This window comes from Cornus florida, unplaced genomic scaffold, assembly GCF_030987335.1.
Source record: "Cornus florida cultivar Cherokee Brave unplaced genomic scaffold, ASM3098733v1 CherokeeBrave_3.0.0_Hap2_Chr03, whole genome shotgun sequence".
NCBI lineage: Eukaryota > Viridiplantae > Streptophyta > Magnoliopsida > Cornales > Cornaceae > Cornus > Cornus florida.
This window is the reverse complement of record NW_026775573.1, coordinates 6,540,913-6,566,575: the sequence shown is the minus strand read 5'-3', so window position 1 is coordinate 6,566,575 and position 25,663 is coordinate 6,540,913. Positions and strand designations below refer to the sequence as shown.

At 33.6% G+C, this 25,663-nt stretch overlaps 1 pseudogene; it reads left to right on the top strand.

Moving 5' to 3' along the window:
* Window positions 1–11,123: 11,123 nt before the first annotated feature.
* LOC132299226 (eukaryotic translation initiation factor 3 subunit B-like) lies at window positions 11,124–21,644 on the top strand (annotated as a pseudogene).
* The last annotated feature ends 4,019 nt before the right edge of the window (window positions 21,645–25,663 follow it).

Genomic DNA, 25,663 nt, shown 5'->3' with positions numbered 1-25,663 from the left:
ACAGCCTCCATTTGATCAATCGTTTGATTCGTCTTTGTCTCTTCGAGTCATCTGTGGCCTGGTTGAAGCCTCCATCAGTCGATTTGGAGTTATAGCAAGCTTCAAGCCTTCATCCATTCATCAAATCATCAATCGATTTGGATCGCAACCCTAGGTCTTTTTTTTTTTTTTTGGGCATTTTTCAAAACTACGGTTTCAATTCATGCATGTTTGTTGGCAGATTCGTGTTGGAATTTTTCTGTTGTTGCTTGTTTTGCTGATATTGGTCACTGATACACCTTTTCTTCACCAGTTTTAAATCATTCATGATCCTCATCAATCACAACCTGCAATTTAAATAATTGAGTTAACTTTATTTTTCTTGTTTACGATTGGCCAGATCATGTAATACCAACGATGTAATAATTTTTTCTTGCTCGATTAGCGGCAATCTTTTTCTTTCAGCCTACTAATTAAAGAGCCCAATAGAATTTGGCTAGCTTCCAACAAAATTTGATTCCTTCTTGTTTCAAATAGGGTAGTCAAATGTTAGAACTGGAATTGTCTCGTATATACTTGAATTGTCTAGTCTATGTGTACGATAAAAAAAATAGACATGAATGAGGATGGAATCAGATGCAAAATAGGTGTGGTCATTTCAAACATAGTAGTTAAATATTGAAATTCGAATCTTCTCCTAAATACTGAAAGAGATGTGGTTGAACAGTCTAGACATGTTGTGTGTTGTTCCATCTTCAAATACAATGACACATCTTATAACCTTTCAAAAACAAAAACAAAAAAAAAAAAACAAAAAATAACACATCATATGTCCCCTCCACACTTTGTTATCCATGCATGCATGCATGATGCATCGTTTCTTTCTTCTACATGCCATCTGTCGAATCCAATTGTGATAAACTAGCAACTCCAGGATCCAATATCATTATATTAAAAATATAATAATAATAAAAACATATTATATTTTTATTTTAAAGATATTGTATATTATTGTAAATCCATATAATATGTGTTATATAAATACAAGACTATTTCATGCATTTGAGTCGCATTGATTCTTTGATTAATGTTTACGTAACAAGTGGATGCTTGTTTATTTATTCAAAAGTTTAAGGTATTGAATAGTAGAACAAAATCTTCTCTTGCATTATAGGAGAGTCAGTTCCATTAGGTGAGGAACATGTGTTCCTCCTTGCGCCACGTCACTGGGAACAAAAAAGACAAATCTTTAATAACAAAATTTTACCGAGCATGACAAAACTTTATATATATATATATATATATATATATATATATATATATATAAACACGTATTGATATACATATATATATTAGTTTGGATCAATATTCAATATTCATCTCTTTCTCTTGTTTGGGATATATGTTAGGAAAAAGTTGAGACGTTGGCCTTGTATCCCAACATTTTCTTAATGTGCGTGTATCTCAATATTTTTTTAACGTACATTCCAACATTTTCTTAATGTACATTTCAAAGTATCTCACCGGTTGGAGCACAGTCCACTATTCATCGATCTCTTTCTCTTGTTTGGGATACATGTTAGAAAAATATTAGGATGTTAGCCTTACATCACAATATTTTCCTAATGTACATCCCAATTTTCTCCTCATCTCAACATTTTCCTAACCTGTATTCTAACATATTCCTAATGTATATCCCAAAATTTCCTCACCAGTTGAAACAGATCTACTATCCTAACATTTTCCTAACGTATATCCCAACGTTTTTGTAACGTACATCCCAAAGTATCTCAAATTTATCCACGTCATAAGCTGCATCTTTCTCTATTATCAATAAACTTGTGTTGTGTATGTCATGAAGCTTAGAAAAGCTCTGGTTTTGCTTTAGATTGATGAGTATACTTTATAATCACTCTTCTTTAAAGTTTGTGTAAAGAAATATCGATTGTAGAAAAAGAAAAAGAGAGTTAGAATTAAGTTGGTTTGGTTTTGATTTGGTCCGTATGTATGTGTGTGTATATATATACAAAAGTCTTGCTTTTTTATCTCCTGTAACACATAAGAGGATTTAATTCCTTGAATAGTACTGCATAGCCATCCATTTATACCCATTTCACTTCTCATCTAGATTCAAATAGCCTTGTCTCCTGCTTTAAATCTGCATATGCCAATCTAGCTCAATATCTTGAGTACCTTGCTAGTTTACCAACCAACTAATCCTCTTTTATTGTTAAAAGAGGTCCAGCAGCCCATTTCCTCCTTCTGTGTAGGTGCCTTAATTAATCTGGCCCATTTTTATATCATTCACCCAATGACATCAAAGTCTAGCCTAAGTGTTAACAAATAAGTTGTCCCATGTGTTTGAAATATAATTAATTTAAATTAACGTCCATGTTTCACTTTATTATTGGTTTATACTTCGGTTGAGTTGTCCTACTCTCCATATGTCCATTCGGTTGAGTTGTGTTATTTTCCATATGTCTATTCCGTTGAGTTGTCCTACTTTCCATATGTTCGTGTAAACCTTAAGATGACTATCACTTAGGTGTCAACACAACACAACTTGACCATTCACAGACTCAAAATATGATTGCTCAAAATTCAAAGGAAAAGTGGTGAATGTATCAAACAAATATAGTGAACATTCGAATCACATTTGATGCGTTTTCTAACACATGCACTTTACAATATTAGTGTTAGAGAGCTAGGATCCCTTGTCATTATGTGGGAGGGAGTAGGGACATTTATAGGTGAGATGTTAAGTCTTTTGTTTCTGTACCTTCAAAGTTAATGCGTATGAATTAAAAATAGTGTAAGCTTAAGTTAATAGAAAGTGAAAATATATATCATAACACAATAGTAGTATAATTGGTGTAATCTTCCAACCCATTCTTATTGGTACTAAAAATCTTTATTCTGTTAACAATCATTCCTTATTTCATTATGATCTCGATCTAGTGTTTTTTTTTAGAATGTTAAACAAACATAGAATGTTAAACAAACACACACACACACACACAACCTATATCTTCATGAAGGCTCGGACACCCAATCAACATCCCTTTTGGGGAGGAGGGTATGTACCAACTAGACTATTATTCATTTGGAATGTTGCAGACTTGCACCAATGGTGGTCAAACTAAAACATGTGAAACGTTAAAGTTATAAGTATACATTACAATTTTGAACTCATGACTTGAGGTCAGAATAAAATAAATTTTCCATTGTGCCAAGGCTTGACATTTTTTTTAAAGCATTGTTTTGTGGTATTTGTGAGATATAATTTTTGTAATTGGCAAATTTCGATGTCAAATAAATGTCTGATCGAGTTATAATTCTCAAGTTACCATATCAAGATCGAGATCGGCTGCGGAATTAGAATATTGTTCAAGGTTGATGATCTTTAATCTACGAAAAAGGTATGAACAACACTTTAAGAAGTTATTCCCACTTAGGACACTATACTTGTATGGTATATTCTTCAAAGTTACCAAAATAGAATTTTTTTCCAAGTTTCAAACCTTTTTCAAAATTCTGTCAAGTGGGAACTAGTACCAAACTTGGGAACCGGTTCAAGAACCTTAACTGCGAAGAAACCATTCTGTCGTCTGGGAACCGGTTCCACTTGCTGGCTACTGGTTCCAACTGCTGATACAGTTTAGGTAATTGTTTCTTATTCTGTCTAAAACTTCCTATTTGGTTTAGAATTCTTCCAAAAGTCTTATGCACGGAAATTACATTTTCCTATTCATATATCTAGGTATTTGAAAATTCTATATAAACCTTGATTTTCATCTAGGTTGATACGGATTTTGCACTACAACTTCATAATTCTTAAAAGCCTATTAGAGAGATATTTTTACATAAAATCAAAATCTAATTTTTCTGTCTTTCTTTCTAGAATATACACATATAAACACAAAAGTGAGTTTAAAGTGTTGTTTAAATCATTATCGTGATCAAAGTGTTGCATCTACAACGACCAGAAAAAGAAGATATACTTCTTCTACATCAAATCCAAATCTTGAATAACAGAGGTGAAACAAACTCACTTTGGAAGGGTCAAAGCATTCGAGGAGTGTTGTTTGATCTACCACCAATTCTTCTACAGAGATCAAGAGTAAGCTTGAGGTTAAGAGCTATTGGATGGGACGTCACATAGCCAGAGGATTGTTAGCTATTGGTGTTTAATTGGTAGAATGATAGAGTGTGAGTTTGAGTCGAAGTGCATTATAATTTGTTTCAAACAGAGTGGATCAGTTTACTTTGCACTGCACAGTTTACAAGGTTTTTTTTTTTTTTTTTTTTTTTTTTTTTTTTTTTTCACATAAACAGTTGGTCTATTTAACAATTGGGGTTTCCTCGCTAAAAATCCTGGTGTCATCTCTAACTCTATAATTTACTTTATTTTATCTTGTATGAGATTAATTTATTAATGATGCTAAAATAAGTAAACTTAGAAAGACATAGATCTGATTTTAAAATACAAAACTTTCTACGTAAGTAATCTTTCGCTACACAACTCACAAATTGTGGAAAGTTTTTTTTTTTTTATTTTTAAAAATTTGTTTCATCATGTCTTATGCGTTGAAAGAATGTAGTTCTAATAAATGTGGTTTTTTATTTGAAGGAAACAATTATAATTTTTGGAAATCTAAAATGAGAGCCTATTTGTAAAATTCAGGATGTAAAGTTTAGGTGGTAGTGAAATTAGTTATACACCACTTACAGAAGAAAAAACTGTGGATGGTAAAGTAACTCGAGTTTTAAAAGATGCTTTTACCTTTACTGTTGTTGAAACTGAGCGTAATGATGCTAATAGAAAAGCTTTAAATGCAATTATAAATTCTGTTGTTCCATCTAACTATGCTAGACTTTCTGATTGTAAAACTCTTAAAGATACTTGGGATATTTTGTAGGTTACTCATGAAGGGATTTAAAAGTGAAGTTGTCCAAAATCCAAATGCTTTCTTATAACTTTAGGAACATTGTGGTGAAAGAAGATGAATTATTTTCTGATTTTTATTCTAGTCTTCTTGAAGTTATTTTTGAACTACGTCATCTAGGCAAAAGAGTTAGTGATAAGAAAATCTGTGAGAAAATCATAAGGTTTTTATCTAAAAGATTTCAAATAAGGGTAAAAACTATCACTGAACATTGTGATTTGTCTATTTCTAAAATAGACAAAGTTGTAGGTTCATTGAAAATTTTTGAGATATAGAATTTTAATCTAAATCAGAAGGAAAAAAATCTTGCTTTAAAATCAATACAGGTTGATAATTCTGTCGATGAAAATTCTGATAATGATGTTACTTTTATCTCAAGGCAATTTAATCAGTTTTTACAAAGACAAGAGAAAATTCTGATAATGATGTTGCTTTTAGCAACTGAATTCACTTGCTAGAATTGTGGTGGCAAAGGTCTCGCAGCCAATATTTGTCCTAGTTATAAGAAAGATAAAAAAGATAGGAATAAAGGAAAAACAATGAACGTTTCTATTTATGAAAATTCTAGTTCTAGTGATAATGAATTTTTTCATGACGATTGCAATGATTTTTCTTATGTTGTTTTTCTTGATAAAGGTTCTCATATTGTTTCTTTGTCTGATTCTGACATTTCAGCTGATGAAGCCAGTGAAGTTCTTGATAAACAGGTTCAAGAGGATGAAGAAAAATTGAAGAAGATGTCTGAGGAAACTAGTGAAGTCAACTTAGCTGAGGAAACTATTGAAGTCAACTTAGCTATTAATAAGTACGCAAATGAGCTTATTCAAGCAAAAGAAGAGAATGAAGATCTAAGAAAACAGATTGATGAAGGAAAAAGAAAAGCTTTTGAAAGTAATTCAAGCATCTCTGATCTCAATGAAAAAGTCAGCATTCTTGAAGATAAGGTAAGTAGTGCTAACTCCCTGAAAGAATATCTTGCTCTGAGAATTGAATATAGTGAACTTGAATTGAAAAAAGGTATAAGATAGACTGATATGTTTTACTGCTTGTAAAGTCAAGTTGAATAAGATGGTCAACATGAGTAAGAATGTGAATTATAAAACTGGGTTAGGTTTTGTTAAAGGCCCATCTAGTAGTCAAGATAAAACAGTTTTTGTGAAACCTGTGAATAATATGCCTAATTCTAGTTTAGTTGATGAATTACATTTTGATATGTCTTATATGCCTAAATTGTTGTATTTCACTTTTTGTGGTAAAAATGGACATAACCATCATTCATGTCTTCACAAGAAAAAGAAAGATTTTTCTAAAATTCATTCTCATGATGTTAATGCTAAGGAAAAGGCGCATTTGAAGAAGAAATTTTTTTTTGTGTCCCCTAAGAATTCTAAAGCTAGAAATTTGCTTAAGAAAGAGGTAAAATCTGAAAAAACTTTTCAAAAAGTAAAAGTGAAAATTGTGTGGATCAAAAAAGATGATTTGATCAATTATGTGTCCATTTTAGTCCTTGGAACTAGTTTCCAAAAGGACTTTAGGTGCAAAACCTTCAAACTAAGTCCTAGATTTGATGTGGGCCGCGGGACAAGTACCCCTGGTAACTTTCATGAGATTATGTAATACCCCTAATTTTAAAATGATAGTCTCGCGATTTATTTATTTATTTTATTGTATTTTAAATTAATTATTTGATTATTTGGCTAATTGATTATGTGTTTAATTGATTTATAGTTTTATTTAATTATTTTATTTGAGTTAATTAAATTAATATATGTTGACAAATTATATGTACATTTTAATTGTTTCCATGTGATGTGTTGGCATGACTGGATTGTTTTATATGTTTAATTGTGTTCGTTAAATGATTTTATTTTAGTTTCATTTTTATTTTATTTTTATTTTAAGGATTTGGGTTATAACCCATGGACTATCTAGATGGGTCTTGGACTATTTGAATGTGATCCTAGTGGGTTAGATAGTGGCCCATGGGGGATTAGTAGTTCATATATATGTATGTATGTATGTATATATATATATATATATATCTATAGAGAGAGAGAGAGAGAGGTGTATATATATATATATGTCTATATATTTGTTATTAAAAATATTATTTTATTAAATTAATTACCTCGTTTGTGAATTGTCAGACGTAAGTTAGGTTTAAAAGAATAGGTAATATATTTTATCTATATATATTGACCTATAGAGTAAACCTAGGAAGAAAATCTAGAGAGAGAGAGAGCTTGAAAGAGAAAGAGAAAGAGGAAGAAGAAGAAGGACTATTAGAGAAGAAGATCAAGGAAAAAAGAGTTTAAATTTCAATCCGAAAGTTTAAGGCAAGTTATTTATTCTACAGTTCTTCTCCCTTAGATCTGTGATTTATATATATTTAGTATAATTTTAGGGATGTTTAAAGGATAATTAAAATTGGAATCCATGTGTAAATTGATTTAGAACATAGGTTTTATGAATTATGTTCATGGTTGTTATTGTATGAATTGATAAATTCATGACTTAGATCTAATTGTTCTATGGATTTCTTCCTATTATAATGATGTATTTTTATAAATGTAAGTTGATGGGACTTGATAGCATGTTTAGAACCTTTAACAATGGAGTTTGGGGCTTAAAATTAAGTTTTGTGGGTTGTGTCGCGTAACAGTGCTCGAGCCCACTGTTACAGGGCTTGAGCCTAGTTAAGGCTCGCTCAAAAGGTTGAGCCTACTATTACAGGGCTCGAGCCCAACCTAGGGAATTTTTATAAAAGTATTTAAATTGATCCCAAATTGATTATGGAAGGTCCCAAACATTAAATAGGGACCAGGGATGAATTTAAATGAATTTTAAATAGGCTTGACACCATGATGCATGCTATTTGAATTATTTAAAGAATTGATTAATTTAATCTTGTAATTTGTTTTAACAATTGAGATTAAATGATTAGTATAAGATGTTTTTAGAGAATGCTTACTTGGCTATAAAATAAATTATTAGCATGTTTAATATCCAGTTTATGTGACATACATGATGTAGGAAGCTTAATTAAATTATAAGTTCTACCTATGATTGGATAACATGATGTTATGTTATATGCTGTTAAGATATGATATGATTATAATCAATTGCATATCTGTATTTTATAATCTTGAGATAAAAAAAAGAAAAAGCAAAAAAAAGGGTTGTTGCGGACGACCTCTTCTACTTTCTAAGGAGATTGTTAAATTGAATTAAGTTCTCTAGTTCAGTTAAGAGGAATATGAGCTTGGTATATAATGAGTTCATATTTCTAGTAATGAAGTTCAATATTTTGGTTGTCTAATTTGTTTGATCCAAGGTGTTTAGGGGTAGTCTATGATGGCGAATTTCAGTAGTGAGGCAAACATTAATGCTATGTCTGGTTGGAGGGAAGGATTGAGGAGGGATTGATGAGGGGGATAAAAAGACTTTTTCGTGTTTGGTTGAAGGGAAGGAAAAAGAGGGAGGAAGCATTTCTCCTTTGTATTTTTCTATCTGCCCAAAGTTAGGGGGAAGAGGAAGAGAGAAGCAATACTTACCACAAATATGTAATTTCCATTTTTAACCTTCTCAAATATTTGAAATTGATATCTAATTTTTATAATTTTATATAACGAGGGTATATTGGTACCCTCGTTCGTTTCCTTCCAACAAAAAAAACAAAAAAAAAGTCACCCCATCCGTCCTTCATACTATCCAATCTATCCAACCAAACAAAAAGTGAGAAGACACCTTTCCATTTCGAGGGATACCTTATCCATCTCTTCCCCTCTCCTTCCATCCATTTTTCCGTCCCTCCAACCAAATAGAGCATAATAGTTTCTATCATGGGGCCAAAGAAGGGGCCAGATCGGCCGGTACTAACTGGTTGATGGCCAAACTTCAGTAGTGAAACAACTTGAGACATGACCTTTTTCCAGACATGGTTTAATGTTGAAATGTGTTGATAAATTACAATTTGAATGCTATACTCCATTCCATCATTAGATCTCAGCTTTATGACAGTTATGATCTATAGTTTTATTGTTTCTGTTACTATGCGGGGATATTCTATTTATAAATTTTGTTGTTTACATTTTTATTATGGTGATGTTTGGTCACTTTTGTAGCAAGGCGAGGTAGCTGGGAGAAAACACATCTTCGCAGATTAGATAAAAAAAACATATACTTGCTGTTAACACGTTTGACGATATTGAGAAGTTCATAAAAGTTCCAGATGAGTGGGGCCCTCCTAAAACAGCGCCATATACTCCTAGGGTAAGCATTGAAGATTGTGTTTCTTCGTATGGTACTTCCTGATGACGTCCTATCTTTATTATTGAGCTTCTGTTTTAGAATTTTGGATCATGACGGCCTATCTGAATCTCAACAGCAAAATAAGCCTGAGAAGTGTTACCTGTGAGAAAAGTTAAACAGTGAGCACCTAGTATAAATAGATTGCACTTTATGAGAGTTTAGTTGTTGGAACGTTCCATGTTTTTAGGCTTACCAGTTAACCAAAAAAATAAAAAATAAAAAAGGTTCTATGTTTTTGTTAAAATCAATTTAAATTCAGTGTCTAGCATAAATCTGTCTCGTTTGATTTGAATTTTGAAATATTTTCCTTGCACATTGCTATTCATGAGATATAGAATTCATTCTGAATGCACCGCAGGATAAATGCACAGAAAAAGGATGGAAACGGTTCAATAAATCAGGATGAAATTTGTTGGTGTAATGATTATAAAGCTTTAGATATATGTATTAATGAGAAAAGCTTGACAAAGTTTGACAAAATCTCTTAGCCTCATTATACTCTTAGCTAACAACATAATTTATAATTTTATAGATGTATCCTCTCCCGCATCTTGTAGTAAGTTTTTTTTTTTTTTTTTTTTTTTTTTTTTTTTTTGGTATTAGTTTCTTATTTGGTATGCTCAATTTGTTTTAATATAAACAGTTTTGAAATGAGTTAGTGGGGTATAAGAACTTTATTAGAACATGCTAGGGCGATTGAAAAAGCATGTAGAAAATAGGCTTTGAAACGTTTGATATCTCAAATGTATGAACAATGCTTTCCATATCTTAATCCTAATTCAGTAATATTACTTAAATTTGAGATTGTTGTGGCTTTTTTTTTATTTTTTTATTTTACCATATTCTACTCTGCTGATCAGCTTCTGTTTAAGGCATGCTCCATTATTGTTTGAAATGTTTACCGAAGTACAGGAAAATCTGCAACACGTACTGGCTTTCTGATTCAAAAGCTAGAGACCAGTTTGTTATTCATTCTGGCTCAGACACGGAGGCTTTTTGGAATGAGACAAGGCATTCTCCCCCCCCCCCCCCCCCCCCCCCCCCCCCCCACAAACAACTCCCTCTCTTCTCAGTTCTCCTTCATGACTGCAAATTTCATTAACATTGCTGTGGGTAAGAGAGAAATTTTAAAAATCTGGCCTTTTTGGTTTGGATAACCTAATGACTAGAGGTATTAAAAGAAATTCAGTGATGAGGACAGGGTTCCTCCCTGGGTGTACAAAACTATAAACAACAAAGGTTGAAGTGATTTGTGGCTTCCACGCACTATGCTCACTTTGTTATATATAGTTAGTTTATTTATTCTTGTAATGATTTTATATGGATCTAATGATTGACAATCATAGTAACAATATGTATCTTATGCCTTGGGCAACTCTAATTTGAGTTCATGATCCAGAGCGATGTGCTAAATATTTTTGACATGAGGACGGGAAAAGTCATGGGAGAGTTCAACGGAAATGCAGACAAGTTTGCAATCGGAGGATCTGGAGCTATTACTGGTGTGTCTTGGCCTGTTTTCAGGTAACTTTTCATTACTATTTATTCATGTGAACTCTTTAAAACTGTTGTGGTTATTGTCTCATGAATATGTTAGTTTTGATTGTCCAGATGGGGTGGTGGAAAAGACAAGTATTTTGCCAGAATATGGAAAAATGATATTTCAGTCTATGATACGGAAACTTTTTCCAAGAAATCCGTTAAGATTGACAATGTGATGGATCTGAGTTGGTCTCCCACCGATCCCATTGTTGCACTATTTGTTCCTGAAGTTGGTGGTGGGAATCAGCCTCCTAGGGTGAGTACAAATTTTCCAGATGCAGAGGCCTTAAATTTTCTTTTGTCAATTAAAATTTAGAATAATGTTCTGCATATGTCATAGGTGAGTCTTATTCAAATCCCCAGCAAGGAGGAGTTGAGGCAGAAGAATATCTTCAGTGTCAGTGATTGCGAAATGTATTGGCAAAGCAATGGGGACTACCTTGCTGTTAAGGTTGACCGATACACAAAGACTAAAAAGAACGGGACATACCCATTGAAGTCTTGGAGCTTGATAATAAAACTGACAAGATTATTGCATTTACTTGGGAACCAAAGGGCCACAGATTTGCAGTTATCCATGGCAATAGCCCAAGGCCCGACATAAGCTTCTATTCGATGCAGAGCACTCATAACACAGGCGGGGTTTCAAAGCTCACAACTCTCAAAGGGAAACAGGCAAATGCTCTCTACTGGTCACCAGCTGGCCGCTTCATTATACTGGCTGGGTTGAAGGGTTTTAATGGACAGTTGGAGTTCTACAATGTTGACGAGCTTGAGACCATGGCAACAACTGAGCATTTCATGGCAACAGAAATTGAATGGGATCCCATTGGAAGGTAATTTTGAGAGAATTTCAGGTAGCATTAGCATAGTACTGGATCAAGCCTCTGTTAAAAGTGACTGTTCTCTTTTAGAGATACCGAATCATTTGTTTTTATCTTGTATAAACTTAGTTGTGATATTTGTAGAAATTAATGGATCTTTCTATTCTGATAATTGCATCCATTTGCAGGTATGTTGCCACTTCAGTTACATCGGTTCATAAGATGGAAAATGGGTTCAATATATGGTCTTTCAATGGCAAGCTACTGTATCGGATGTTCAAGGATCATTTCTTTTAGGTCAGTGATGGGAAACGTGCAAGTTTTTAAAACTTTTAAGGGATTTGCAATCATGGATCTTGATTCATCACATAGAGACAAGTTTTATGCAAAGATAAATAAAAGATGATGTATAATTCAATAAACAGATTGAATACTTACATCAAAGGTCTGAGTAAACTTTTTGAATTTTCCTCTAAAGTGAATGTTCTCACTTATTGTAGATCCCTTTAGCAAGATCCTTTCTCCTTCTTCTTGATTATTATCTTCCCTTTAGGAATCACCAATATGCCTTGATGAATGACCTTGGAATCTAGGCTTGTGGTAGCCTCCTTTAGAAGAGAAAACAAAACCCTAAAATCTAGAGAGAGAAGGTGTATTCCTTTTTCTTGTTCTAAAAGTTACCCCTAAAATATACATGAACTCATGTATATATAGGCAAAATAAAAATAAGAATAAGGAAACAATAAATTATTTTCCATTTCTAATTCAACTTTCTCAATTCTAAGATGACTCCAATATCAACTTGGGCTATTGGTGAGAATCCTTTTGGTCTTACTATTTTCTTGGCTCTTATAAATTAATAATTGGTCCGGTCCATTAAACCATGGACCTAATTCAATTAATTCATAAATTAATTTCTACTCCACTAAAAGAAATTAATTGCATTTCAATTAAATAGTAAATAACTTCTAAGTCAATGTTGCACTTTGACCCCTCTATGCTTAATTATTTATCGGATAATTAAAGCCATCAATCTGACAACATAATTAATATAATTATTTTGTTACCTTTGATTATTTCCAGCTCGATCACAATAAAATATTTATTTGACAAAAAATAATAATAATTTATTAAATAAATATATATAAAACATTTGTCTAAAATATACGAAGGCCTTCGAATTTAATTTGTGATCAACCATAATCAAAACAAAATAAATACAAATAGCACTGATGCAAATATTGAGAATATAGATCTCTAATTATTAATTACATAACTACCCAAAGTATCGATCTAAGGACCTCGAGGTATCTGCCGAACAAATCAAAGTAATTATTAATTAATAAAAGAGTCTATACTTCTTTCATGCTTAAGAGTCAAAAGCCATGACTGTGATAGAGAGCAATTGCATACGACAGCTCTCGTAATATATCTCAATCTATCGTGGACTTGATTTAAGTCTTAACTAATTAAATGTCCATCCATAATTACCGACTTTAAACCATTTATCATTACTAATTTATAACATAGTATTAATTGCCATTACATACATATATAAATATATTTTGTAATCAAGTGGACACAATCAATTCCATAATGAATCGAAAAATAATACATTCCATTCACCAATTATATAATGCTTTAATAATAATATCCAGATAAGAAACCATGACTTTTACAATCCAAAATTAGAATTTGTTATGCTAGGGCACACATATCCTAACAGCTCCCACTTGCACTTATAGTCAATTCGAATCACATCTAACTCCCATATTCTCCATATGACGATCAAACATCTTGATTGGTAAAGCCTTTGTGAATGGATCAGCAAGGTTATGTTCTGATGCAATCTTGGCCACAAGTATATCTCCTCGTTTTACTATATTACGAACCACATGATGTTTCCTTTGAATGTGTCTTGTTCCTTTATGAAATTTTGGGTCCTTGGTTTGGGCTATAGCTGCACTATTGTCACAATGAAGCATCATAGGCCGATCTATATGCTCCACAACCTCCAGTTCAATTAGAAAGTTTCTCAACCAAACAGCTTCTTTTGCTGCCTCAGAGGCTGTAATGTATTCTACTTCCATGGTTGAGTCAGTAGTACAACCCTGCTTGACACTCTTCCAACTAACTGCCCCTCCATTGAACTTAAACACATATCCAGATGTAGATCTCCTGGCATCTGGATCTGATTGAAAATCAGAATCTGTATATCCGACTGGAACCAGATCATCACCTCCATAAATGAGCATTAGATTCTTAGTTCTTCTAAGGTATTTTAAGATATTCTTCACAGCTGACCAATGATCAAGTCCAGGATTGGACTGATATTTAATGACAATCTCTACAGAGTAGCAGATGTCCGGTCTGGTACAGACCATGGCATACATGAGACTACCAACTGCCGAAGCATATGGTACTCGCCTCATTTGCTCAATTTCCTTATCAGTCTTGGGAGACTGGTCATTAGAAAGAGCCAACCCATGTCTAAATGGCAAAAACCCTTTCTTAGAGTTTTCCATTCCAAACCTGATCAGAACTTTGTCAATGTAAGACTCTTGAGATAAGCCTATTTTCTTTTTAACCCGATCTCGCATAAGCTTGATCCCAAGAATATAACTTGCTTCTCTAAGATCTTTTATCTCAAATTTATTGAACAACCATCTTTTAACTGATGACAATGCTTCTACATCATTACCAATGAGTAAGATGTCATCAACATATAAAACGAGAATCATGATGACATTACCCTGTTTTTTCTTATAAACGCAAGGTTCAAACACGTTTTGTTCAAAGCCAAATAATTTGACTGCCTGATTAAAACAAATGTTCCATGTGTGTGAAGCTTGCTTCAGTCCATAAATAGACCTATTCAACTTACATACACAGTCCTCACGACCTTTAACCACGAAACCGTCTGGTTGCCTCATGTAGATGTCTTGTTTAAGATGGCCATTTAAAAATGCCGTCTTAACATCCATCTGCCATATCTCATAGTCATAATAAGCACTAATGGCCAAAAGAATGCGAATAGATTTAAGCATTGCAACTGGTGAGAATGTATCCTCATAATCAATACCTTCACGTTGAGTGAAGCCTTTGGCAACCAGTCTAGCTTTGAATGTCTTAACATTCCCATCCATTCCTCTCTTTCTTTTGTAGATCCACTTACAACCAATAGGCTGAACCTCACTAGGAAGTTCTACAATATCCCAGACTTTGTTAGAATACATCGATTCCAACTCTGATTTCATGGCGTCTTTCCAACGATTCGCATCTATATCGGTCAACGCTTCCGCATAGCTTACTGGGTCCGACTCATGCTTATCGGGGACGGCCTCATAGACCTCACCCAAAAGTGTGAGTTTTTCGGGTTGGATGATAGTCCTCCCACTACGCCGAAGGACCGGTGCAGGAATCGTTGTACTAGATGATGGTAATTCAACAGGGACTTCTTGTGTCTCATCATTCTCAGTATTTATATTAGGTGTGTCCACAGGGGGTATATCTGACGTGCCAACCATCTCCTCTAACACTATCTGGCTACTAGGTCTGTGGTTCATAATATAATCCTCCTCCAGGTAAACAGCATGAGTGCTGACAATAACCTTATTGTCCCTGGGATCATAAAATAATCCACCTCTAGTGCCCTTAGGATAGCCAACAAACAAGCATGCATCTGATCTTGCTTCCAATTTGTCTGCCTGTTTCTTTCGCATGTGTGCTGGACACCCCCATATATGCATGTGATTTAAACTAGGTTTATGTCCAAACCACAGCTCATATGGCATTCCTGAAACAGACTTGGACGGAACACAGTTCAAAATATACATCGCTGATTCTAAGGTTAATCCCCAAAATGATAGAGGTAATGTAGCAAAACTTATCATAGATCTAACAATGTTAAGTAAAGTTCTGTTTGTCCTTTTTGCCACTCCATTCTGTTGAGGGCAGTCAGGTGCGGATAACTGGCGCACAATACCCTCATTAACCATATGATCCTTGAACTCCCCCAAGAGGTATTCACCTCCTTGATCAGATCGAAGTGTTTTGATAAGTTTACCTAATCTACGCTCCACTTCCGCCTGAAACTCACGGAATTTTCCATAAGCTTCTGACTTGTGTCGCATTAGGTAAATATATCCAAAACGTGAATAATCATCAATGAAAGTGATGAAGTACTCAAACCCTCCTCTCGCTTGGGTGTTCATGGGACCACACACGTCTGTGTGCACCAACTCTAATTGTTCTTTAGCTCTATATCCTTTGGCTGAGTAAGCCCTTCGAGTCATCTTTCCTTCAATACAGGATTCACAAGTTGGCAAAGGCCCCTCTGCCTCATAAGGTAATAAACATTCTTTAACCAACCTTTGAATCCTATTTTGATTGATGTGACCCAATCGTAGATGCCAATGATACAATGAGTTTGGAGAAACTGCTTTTCTTTTAACATTCAATCTAGATGAAGTTGCATTTAATTCATAATTTTGCATTTGATATGAGTTAGGAGTTAAAACATATAGACTATCTTTTAATGCACCAGAAGTTATAACACAACCATTTAATTTAATTAAAACATTTTTTCCAAAATTAAAAATATAGTTTTTGCAAACCAATGAAGAAACTGAAATTAAATTGCGCCTAACATTTGGCGCATAAAGACAATCTTCTAAAATAAGACTCCCCCCACTATCAAATTGCATATGAACCACTCCCATTGCTTTAGCTTCCACCTTGGCATTAGATCCCATATGCAAGTATATCTCTCCTTCATTGAGGCTTTTGGACTCCTGGAATCCCTGCAATGAATTGCAAACATGATTAGTGGCTCCAGAATCTATGCACCAGGAATCTATAGATTTAACCACATTACATGCATCAATAATGAATATACCTTTTCCTTTGCCTTATGTGCGAAGTATTGGGCAGTTAGGTTTCCAGTGACCCGGTTGACCGCAATGGAAGCAGTTTCCTTCGCCTTCAACCCACACTTTCTTCTTTCCCTTATCCTTTTGGATTACTTTGTTTGGCACAACCACAGTTTTGGCACCATCATTCTTCTTTTTCTTGCCCCTCTTTTTGGGCCTAAAAGTGGATGGTCCAGCAGACTGAGTGTAGTTGATAGATGCACCCTTGCTTTTGATTATCCCTTCAAAGGTTACCAACTCATTCAATAGTTCAGCGAGTGTGTACTCAAGCTTATTCATATAATAATTAACCCTAAAAGAGTTAAATGAGTCTGGCAATGAAGCGATAATCATGTCAACCTGAAGTTCACCATCCAAGTTGCATCCAAGGATCTCCAGTTCATTTAAAAAACCAATCATTTTTAAAACATGTTCCCGAACTGAAGTACCTTGGACCATCTTAATGGTTATCAAATTTGTCATAGCATTTTGGCGTGCACTCTTACCAATTTGCCCAAACATTTCCTTAAGGTTAAGCATGATGTCTGCAGAAGTGAGATATTGAAGATGTTGACTTTGGAGTACATTCGAGAGTGAAGCAAGAATGTAGCACCTAGTCATCTCATCTGCTTTATTCCATTTCTTAAAAACTTCATGCTCCTCAGAAGGATCCTCAGGCAAAGGTGGAGAAGGTCTGGGAGTAGTAAGCACATAATTCAACCCCTCATATGTGAGTACAATATCTAGTTGCCTTTTCCAATCGATATAATTAGGTCCAGTTAATCGATTTTCTTTTAGTATGTTTGCAAGTGGACTGAATGGACTAGTCATGATAAATCTGAAAATAAAAACATTCATACAATAAATAAAGTGAATAATAATAATCATGCAAGTATAAATCAATTAATTAATTGTGGGTCCCTTAACCACATTGTATGAAAAATCGGACAATCAATATGCCAATAACTTATCCGGTTGGTGGAATTCATTATTGCTTATTGACGAGAACAACTCATTATTTCCACATCTCTTTAGACAATACCTTATCTATATATGAAATAATTCCCGATTAGATTTAGCCTTTCTAAAATCACCTAGTATAGACCACTCCGTTGGGGAACTAATACTATTGATTTTAGATTGAGTGTATAACATAATTAATGCTCCAACGAAAAATCAAATATTAAATATATTGCCATTAATAGCTTAGACTCTTTAAATCATGCGTAGGGCCTTATTTTTAAAGATCTAACTATAATAGTTATTTAATAAATATATTTTCGTGAGACAACCATTCTTGTAATTTAGACTCTTTAAATCATGCGTGGAGCCTTATTTTTAAAGATCTAATCATAATGGTTATTATTATGAAGGCCATGGGATAATGTATAAAAAATCCCCGCTCCCACTCAATTTTTAATAATATAAAACTAAGGTTTTCAATTCATGATTTAATGCATGCAAAACGCATTGATTTTAATCCAATTAAATTTAGAAAATATATGAATTTTAAATGATTCACTAATATTTAATTTGAGGCAAAAAAATAATTTACAAAAATAATTTTTCTGTTTCCCAATAAATGCCCTCAAATTAATTAGCAATCTAATCCAATTTATCTTCATAATTTAATTAATATAAATTAAGCCATTTAGTTAAAAAATCATGGATCCAATGCATGAACAATTATAAAAAGTATTAAATTATTCCATGCATCAAATAACAGACAGAAGTAATATAAATGGCCAATGAATTTAGCTTTTAACATTTAAAAACTATTCTTGCTGTACGGGCGTCCTGTAACTGTCTGTAAACACCCATAGGAAGCTTGTACGCGTCAGGAGAAGCAAAACGCCGCTTGGAACGAGCCCAGAGGACCCCACACGCGTTGGCACACGCCTAGGGCAGGCTGCAAGACTCGGCATGCGCTCCCACGCGCCCCCACGCGCCGGCACTCGCTTGGGGCACTTGGGAAGCACCCTCACGCGCTCCCACGCGCCTGGGGCTCGTGGGACGCTCCTCCACGCGCCTTCACGCGCGTGGAGGACAAAAGCCTCCTTGGTTGGCGCGTGCAATGCACGCGCCAGCATGTTTTGACCCAGCCCACTCCTTGCGCGTATGGAACACGCGCCAGGCTCACCTACTTGCGCCACATCTGATCCGTGCCTCCTCCGACGCCCCTTTTCGCCGCCAGCGAAGCTCCGGCCACCGGAAAAACGCCGAAAAAATTCTAAAAAATCTGAAAAATTCCAAAAAATTACTGAAGCATAATTTAACCATTTCGGACCCTCTTGAAGCTTCATAGCATCCTTTGATGAATATTACATGGTTTTAATAAATACTTACAATTTGAAATACAATGAAAAAAATTAAATTACATCATTGAATTTTCAAACGGCTAAAACAAAGCCTTAATTACATTCATCCAAAAATAAAATTACATTCTATAAACCTATAAGCTTCATCCATAGCCCAAACACACATCATCATCCATTCACAATTATACATACATCATCATGTATTAATATATATCAACATAATAAATCATACATTAACATATATCAATAATTTTATATATGTATATATAATTTGGATCCATGAATATGATTTTTATAAACACATGTTCTCTAGTAATGAATCAAACCATGTGCTCTGATACCATTGATGGGAAACGTGCAAGTTTTTAAAACTTTTGAGGGATTTGCAATCATGGATCTTGATTCATCACATAGAGACAAGTTTTATGCAAAGATAAATAAAAGATGATGTATAATTCAATAAATAGATTGAATACTTACATCGAAGGTCTAAGTAAACCTTTTGAACTTTCCTCTAAAGTGAATGTTCTCACTTATTGTAGATCCCTTTAGCAAGATCATTTCTCCTTCTTCTTGATTATTATCTTCCCTTTATGAATCACTAATATGCCTTGATGAATGACCTTAGAATCTAAGCTTGTGGTAGCCTCCTTTAGAAGAGAAAACAAAACCCTAAAATCTAGAGAGAGAAAGTGTATTCCTTTTTCTTGTTCTAAAAGTTACCCCTAAAATATACATGAACTCATGTATATATAGGCAAAATAAAAATAAGAATAAGGAAACAATAAATCATTCTCCATCTCTAATTCAACTTTCTCAATTCTAACATGACTCCAATATCAACTTGGGCTATTGGTGAGAATCCTTTTGGGCTTACTATTTTTTTGGCTCCTATAAATTAATAATTGGTCCGGTCCATTAAACCATGGACCCAATTCAATTAATTCATAAATTAATTTCTACTCCACTAAAAGAAATTAATTGCACTCTAATTAAATAGTAAATAACTTCTAAGTCAATGTTGCACTTTGACCCCTCTATGCTTAATTATTTATCGGATAATTAAAGCCATCAATTCGACAACATAATTAATATAATTATTTTGTTACCTTTGATTATTTCCGGCTCGATCACAATAAAATATTTATTTGACAAAAAATAATAATAATTTATTAAATAAATATATATAAAACATTTGTCTAAAACATACGAATGCCTTCGAATTTAATTTGTGATCAACCATAATCAAAACAAAATAAATACAAATAGCACTGATGCAAATATTGAGAATATAGACGTCTAATTATTAATTACATAACTACCCAAAGTGTCGATCTAAGGATCCCGAAGTATTCACCGAACAAATCAAAATAATTATTAATTAATAAAAGAGTCTATACTTCTCTCATGCTTAAGAGTCAAAACCATGACTGTGATAGAGAGCAATTGCATACGACAGCTCTCGCAATATATCTCAATCTATCGTGGACTTGATTTAAGTCTTAACTAATTAAATGTCCATCCATAATTACCGACTTTAAACCATTTATCATTACTAATTTATAAAATAATATTAACTGCCATTACATACATATATAAATATATTTTGTAATCAAGTGGACACAATCAATTCCATAATGAATCGAAAAATAATACATTCCATTCACCAATTGTATAATGCTTTAATAATAATATCCAGATAAGAAACCATGACTTTTACAATCCAAAATTAGAATTTGCTATGTTAGGGCACACATATCCTAACAGTCAGATCATATCTAGTTCTGTAATATTCTTTTTTCTTTGGTGGTAAATTAATTGGTTAGTAGGTATTTAAATAATTTCTAGTTTTTCCAAACTAACAATGCCATTACAGCAACTACTCAGCAACAATCCACAGCTATTTCTATACCATTGATGTTTAGATTGTTATCTTTGAGTAAATTTTTTGTGTGAATATCTATGATTTGGAAAACAGTTTCCATTGGGTTTTTATTTTTTTCCTGGTGGTTGTAACAGTTTTCATGGCGGCCGAGGCCACCATCTTTCTTAAGCCCTGAGAAAGAGGAAGAGATTGCAAAGAACCTGAAAAAGTATAGTAAGAAGTATGAGGCAGACGATGAAGATGTATCAATGCAATTGAGTGAGCAGGATCGCGAGAAGCGGAAGATGTTGAAAGATGAATGGGATAGGTGGGTCAACAAGTGGAAACAACTGCATGATGAAGAGAGATTGGAGAAGCAGAGGCTGAGGGACGGGGAAACCAGTGATGAAAAAGAGGTTTATGAGACTAAAGAAATTGAAGTTGAGGAGTTGTTGGATGTTTCAGAGGAGGAGGTTCTATCCTTGGACTTTGGGGAGGGGTGACTGTTGTTTAGTGAATATTATTGAGATGTGATTCAAAAGGATTTTTTTTTTTTTTTTTTTTTTTTTTTGAACGTTGAAACAAACACACTCCTACTGTATATTATTGCCCCCACCCCACCTTGCTCGAACACTCAACCTTCTGTTTATACCATCATTTAGGCTAGAGCTTATACTATGGTCTGCATCTTGAGTACAGTTTTCCCTTGTCTTCTTGCCAATCAAATTTTAACTCAAACCCATCTCTGATTCTTTTTTTCGAAACTGGACCATCTCTGATTCTTCTTTAAAGCAAGAATTGTGTTTGACAGAATATGCACATTATTGAAGGTTGTTGGTCATCTGCACAAGGATGAAGGTCTCGGATTCACTCGTTCCTAGAGAGGGAAAGATTACTTTTTCAAAGACCTCAAATTGAACTTATTCTCTTTTTAAATTTTTTTTTTTTTTGGTTTTATTTTATTTAATTTACTATCTGGTAGTTAGTTATTCAGTTAAGCACCAATTATTATTTTTTTTATCCATACACTTTTTGTATGGTCCTTAAAATGACCTTAACCCTAGGTCACAAACAACTTCTTCCTCTTCATGTTGTCAAAAGGTAAAGCTTCAGAATGTTTGATTGATGGATAAAGAGCGGACTAGACTATGTTGTAACAAGTTTAGAGTAGATTGTTTAATTTCAGCTTTTGAAAAATTAACCATTTAACAATATGACTATAGATTTATTTATTTCACAAGCAATTTAAGTGAATGGAGTGTCTTTATAAAATTAAATGAATTTTAGGATCTCAACTATGTTTCTTTAGCCATTAGTTGACAAGAATGGAATTCCTAACCCCCAATCTGATTTAAAAATGCTTGTTTGCCTAACCAATCTGATTTTAATGTGATAGACCCCAATAATTGGTCCTAAATTTCACGTGATCTATTATTTATGTTAAAATGACATGATGTGCAACTGTACAACAACTTACTGAAAACAAAGATATGATGTGCAACTGGTGGCGTCATTAAATTAAGAGGATTAGATATCTCGATGGACAGAATGAAAGTTTGTGCTTGCAACTCTTTCCCTAATAATCCAAGTTGTCATTTCCATCATGGTTTTTCAGTTTCAACCTCTGTTTTTGTGGATTCAAACTGTAAAATCAATCCACTTTGATTATACAATAAAAAGTACTTAATTGAAAATGATACATTTCTAATATTCTAAGATTGACACTTGGTGTTAAGACTAGTTATGCGTTCATAATTATTTGGGAATAATCCTCCCAACGGGTAGGAAACGACCCACCGTTTTTAAAAAAAGGAAAATAAAGTTTAATCAATTAAGAGCATCATTGGTTCATATGTTAATATATCAGTTAAGTTAAACTTATCATATTTCCATATAAAAAAATTAAAAAAAAGAAAAAGAAAAGAAAGTTGATGTGTCCCTTGTACTTAATGGTCTAGTGAGTTCCTATCAAATCCATAGATGAAAACAAAATTTAATTCGAAATCTGGACCAACTCACCAATATTATGTTTGGACGGCTTATATTAGTTTAGAATAATTCATAACATATTATATTTTTTTAGTCCAAATTCATATCACTAAATTGGTGATATTATGTGTTTTGGTATTGTAGCAGAGGAATTAAAGCAATTAAATATGTGAATTTTTCAAAACAAATTTTCGTTATCAAATATGATTCTGATTTCTACCCAAAACACTCCTATAACAAAACAAATGTATTTTGGTATTGACCAAAAACATAATGCTTAGAACACATCGCATACCAAACGGATCCTAAACTGTTAAATTATTTCAGATGAGGTACCAACATGGTAATATGCCCCAATTAATGTTCCCTTAAACTTGTTCACAATATAGACGTTCCAACAAGTTCACTCGAGCGGCCCAATCAAATATCTTGGGCACGTGATAGGTCTGAGATCCATTTTTTAGGACCAACAAACTAAAATTTCATCAAAGTGTAGTTGGGATGATCTAATTTTGAGACCATGAATCAACCATATTATCGGCTCATCAATGTCTCATTTTTCTTACAATCAATCATTTTTTTTTTTTTTTGTCCGGTCACTTATTTGAAAATTTTTATTTCAAAGAGAGTTTATGATTGGAAACTGATATTAACACTCCACCTTTTAATTTTAATAATTGAAATGAAAAGTTTACCCTTCGTCTCTTAAATGAAGTTTAAAGGATTTATTTGAAAAGTTCTCTTACTTAACCAATGTTTTAAGAGATTTATTAAAAAACTCATTCGACTTTTCATAAATCTCAATAAACTGTTTTAATTCGGTGGTTAAATAAGAATAACTCATACATCTTGTTATGAGAGGACTCTCATGATAGCATTATTTTTATTTGAGAAAAAAGAAAAAAAAAGAAGAATAAAATAATTATTTCAATTACTAAATTTAAAAGTTGTAGTTTTAAGAGTCAAATGTACAATGCCAATACAAACTCCCTTATAATTTGTTATGAAATTTTTTTCTCCATAGCTTCCGATAAATCTTTTCATTGTGAAACTCTATTGTTTCGATTACTTAGAGGGGCATGTATGAGTCCCAAGTCTCATGCATGTGAATGGGTGTTATTAACAACCTGGCACTACTATTGCATATCAATATTCAATGTACTATTTGAGAGGATTGTGAAGCCAATAAATGTAGCAAATGCTTTATGGTGTTAGATGGGTTAAAGGGTTTTGAGGCCAATAAATGTAGCAACAAAAATTTTATTGAAGGGATAGGATAGGTTAGGATTCGTGAGGGTGACCAATGAGAGAGTAATGAGAAAATGAAACCTGATATTTTCCATTTTATTGGAGAGAGAGGATTCGTGAAGGTGACCGACCAGTAGGAAAACGCATTTAGTTGGGGGTTAGGGATATGCGCATTCATGAGGCAGTATGTATGTGCGTATACATATACACCACACACACACACACACACACACAAATAATCTGTTGCTCATCATTGCTGACAAATAATTCATTCACACCATACATGTACATATACACCACACACACACACACAAATAATCTGTTGCACATCATTGCTGACAAATAATTCATTCACACCATACATGTACATATACACCACACACGCACAAATAATCTGTTGCTCATCATTGGTGACAAATAATTCATTCACACCATACATGTATATGATCGTCGAATATAATTACTATATATAAACATATCAACATATATGACAAAAGTTACAAACAATGGTTCACTGAGTCCTAAAACAGAAATTCGGTTGGTTGCTAAATGCCCACTTAGTGAATTTGTTCCACCTAATTATGGGAAGAGTATTTCAACCTATTTTAGGCAACTCCAATTAATAGAGTTTAACAAGAACTTCTTATAAGAAGTAATTAAGAATGTTTTTAACAGTGATTTATACATCAGTCCGTATAAAAGTTGACTGATATTTCTATCTTTTTTCTAATAAAAAAATTAAATTATTTAAGGGAAATAGAAAAATTGGCGGTGTCTCACATAAAGACGGGGCTCACCACATGCTCTTGTGATACCGATCACCTTTTTGTGAGACACCTAACTAGTGTTGTCAAGTGTATCAGTGCTCATTATTTAATCAAAGTACTGCTATCTAGTTTTAATTTGTTATGGCCGTCATCACTATCATCCTTCCCTTATTCGCATATTAATTTAATGGATCACATGAATTCTCTTTTTTCATTCTTTTATTCCTTGTCATTTCATCCAATACGTGTAGCTTTCTAAAGTTGTTTCTAATAATTTCATTTATTTTGGTTGGCCACTATGCCTAAATAAATCCCTATTCTTCCTGGAGTATTTATAGAACAAATTTTTTTTTTTTTTAAACCAATGGGCCAGTGGCTGAGCGCTATCGGCCTCTTACCTTTCAAAGAGAGGTCAGTGGTTCAAGTCTCAAAAGAGACATGTGTGTGTGAGTACCAATTAGAAAAAAAAAAAAAAAAAAATGTGTCCAAACTATTTAAATCTACTCGATCCTTTTTATTTTTTATGTTATTATTTTTTTTAGTTGGCACCAGGAATTCCCCTAGGCAGTGTCTCTTAGGGACCCAGCCCAGGCTGCAAACTTGGGGGTGCACCCAACGCCCCATCGAATACACCAGGTATGCTGGAGGTGATAAAGGGAGTGGCAAGAATCGATCACAAGCCGTGTGTGTTGCCGCTCAAAGACCTTCCAACCACTCCAAGCCCCCTGGGGCTCGATCCTTTTTATTTTCTTGTTAATAGATGTCACTCTTAATTTCAAGTCTGAATTTTCAAGATTTGAAAATTACCTATTTGGTAAGTTTTTGCTTAATAACACGTGACAATCATTGTCAAGAAGATGGATCTCGCAATGACTTGCCCTTGACAAAATGATGATGACAACATACCAAGTAATGAAACATGTCTTGGAAGTCATCAGAACAAAGTTAACTAATTAACCTAGCAT